The following is a 2,663-nucleotide window of genomic DNA, read 5'->3' as shown; positions in this document are numbered from 1 at the left end:
TTAGGGCAGTCTTTAGGGGTAGTCTTTTAGGGGTAGTCTTTAGTAGTCTTTAGGGCAGTCTTTTAGTAGTCTTTTAGGTAGTCTTTTAGTAGTCTTTAGGGCAGTCTTTTAGGCAGTCTTTTAGGCAGTCTTTTAGGGCAGTCTTTTAGTAGTCTTTAGGGCAGTCTTTTAGGCAGTCTTTTAGGCAGTCTTTTAGGGCAGTCTTTTAGGCAGTCTTTTAGGCAGTCTTTTAGGCAGTCTTTTAGGCAGTCTTTTAGTAGTCTTTTAGGGTAGTCTTTAGGGCAGTCTTTTAGGGCAGTCTTTTAGGGCAGTCTTTTAGTAGTCTTTTAGGGCAGTCTTTTAGTAGTCTTTAGGGCAGTCTTTTAGGGGTAGTCTTTAGTAGTCTTTTAGGGTAGTCTTTAGGGCAGTCTTTTAGTAGTCTTTTAGGCAGTCTTTTAGGGCAGTCTTTTAGTAGTCTTTTAGGGGTAGTCTTTAGGCAGTCTTTTAGGCAGTCTTTTAGGCAGTCTTTTAGGGTAGTCTTTTTAGGGCAGTCTTTTAGGGCAGTCTTTTAGTAGTCTTTAGGGCAGTCTTTTTAGGGTAGTCTTTAGGCAGTCTTTTAGGGCAGTCTTTTAGGCAGTCTTTTAGGCAGTCTTTTTAGGGGTAGTCTTTTAGTAGTCTTTAGGGCAGTCTTTTAGTAGTCTTTTAGGCAGTCTTTTAGGCAGTCTTTTAGGCAGTCTTTTAGGCAGTCTTTTAGTAGTCTTTTAGGGGTAGTCTTTTAGTAGTCTTTTAGGGGTAGTCTTTTAGGGGTAGTCTTTAGTAGTCTTTTAGGGTAGTCTTTTAGGGGTAGTCTTTAGGGCAGTCTTTTAGTAGTCTTTTAGGGCAGTCTTTTAGTAGTCTTTTAGGGGTAGTCTTTTTAGGGGTAGTCTTTTTAGGGTAGTCTTTTTAGGGTAGTCTTTTAGGGTAGTCTTTTAGGGTAGTCTTTTTAGGGGTAGTCTTTTTAGGGTAGTCTTTTAGGGGTAGTCTTTTTAGGGGTAGTCTTTTTAGGGTAGTCTTTTAGGGTAGTCTTTTTAGGGTAGTCTTTTTAGGGGTAGTCTTTTTAGGGGTAGTCTTTTAGGGGTAGTCTTTTAGGGGTAGTCTTTTTAGGGGTAGTCTTTTAGGGGTAGTCTTTTTAGGGTAGTCTTTTTAGGGTAGTCTTTTTAGGGGTAGTCTTTTAGGGGTAGTCTTTTTAGGGGTAGTCTTTTTAGGGGTAGTCTTTTTAGGGGTAGTCTTTTAGTAGTCTTTTTAGGGGTAGTCTTTTTAGGGTAGTCTTTTTAGGGGTAGTCTTTTAGGGGTAGTCTTTTTAGGGGTAGTCTTTTTAGGGGTAGTCTTTTTAGGGGTAGTCTTTTAGGGGTAGTCTTTTTAGGGGTAGTCTTTTAGGTAGTCTTTTAGGTAGTCTTTTAGGGGTAGTCTTTTTAGGGGTAGTCTTTTAGGGGTAGTCTTTTTAGGGGTAGTCTTTTAGGGGTAGTCTTTTAGGGGTAGTCTTTTTAGGGTAGTCTTTTAGGGGTAGTCTTTTTAGGGGTAGTCTTTAGTAGTCTTTTAGGTAGTCTTTTAGTAGTCTTTTAGGGTAGTCTTTCATGATGGCTTATAATGATGACTTTTGAAATGCCTACAGTGCATGTAAATCACAGCATTCATAATGATGTCACAGCGGTTATAATAATTAACTTAGCAGAAAGTTCTGTGTCTTGTGTATGTTTTACCTCTGAAGAGATGGTAATGCTGTTCTCCATAATGTCTTCAGACACCTTCACTTCAGTGAAGTTTAAGTGTCTCAGCTGGTTCTGAGACTCGCTAACCTTGTTAATAGTATTAACATTAACCAGACTTAAACCAGCACTGTTTTTTACCCAAACATCAGAATCAACAAAATCGATAATGTGTACTGTATATACCTTTTGGGACCAGTAAACTAAAACAGAAAGCAAATTGTTTTTTTACAAAATGACAAAACACAGATCCTTACCAACCACAGCCTCCGTGAGGCACTTCAGGCAGGAAAGCAACATAAACCCAAATGTGCCTCATGTACTTCTCACAAGCCGTTTCTAGGGAGAAGGGTTTCCAACAGTAGAAAAGATTTCTACTAAGCTTTATCCTGTCTTTCTTCTCCTCTTTCTCTTTCTCCCCTTCTTAATTTAACTCTTTCTCTAAAACTCCATGCATTGATTGGATCTAAAGCCAAGATTTCTTCTGCATCTTTCTTTACATCACAGGTTCTGCCTCATGTGTGAACAATTTAGCTGACTAGTGTTCATATGTTGAGAACTGTGTTAATGGAGCTCATATTTAGACAATGTCATCTTGCTTGTGTGCTACACAATGAGTAAAACAACTCATTTTTATTTCATATTTAAAGAAATGTTTAATAGATGTTTAACTTATGTAATTTAAATGGATTATTTTAGATAACCATGATCATTGTCTTCTTTAAATTTCAAAAACATATTGACACAGATGACATTGGATTATGTCAGGAGGGCTTCTGTTTTCACTTTCTTTCATATCGCTGTGACAAAATGCAACAGTTTTAAAGAAGGAAGTGAGGGCATTTTCCTCACTGATCTGGTAAGTGTTACCACAGTCTAACCCTTCCTTGAATAACGGTTGATGAATACACAAGGGTTTTACAGGACTACCTTAAAATG

Source organism: Onychostoma macrolepis, chromosome 02 (genome assembly GCF_012432095.1).
Source record: "Onychostoma macrolepis isolate SWU-2019 chromosome 02, ASM1243209v1, whole genome shotgun sequence".
In the NCBI taxonomy this organism is placed as follows: Eukaryota; Metazoa; Chordata; class Actinopteri; order Cypriniformes; family Cyprinidae; genus Onychostoma; species Onychostoma macrolepis.
The sequence above is the reverse complement of the archived record's forward strand: the minus strand, read 5'-3'. Positions refer to the sequence as shown.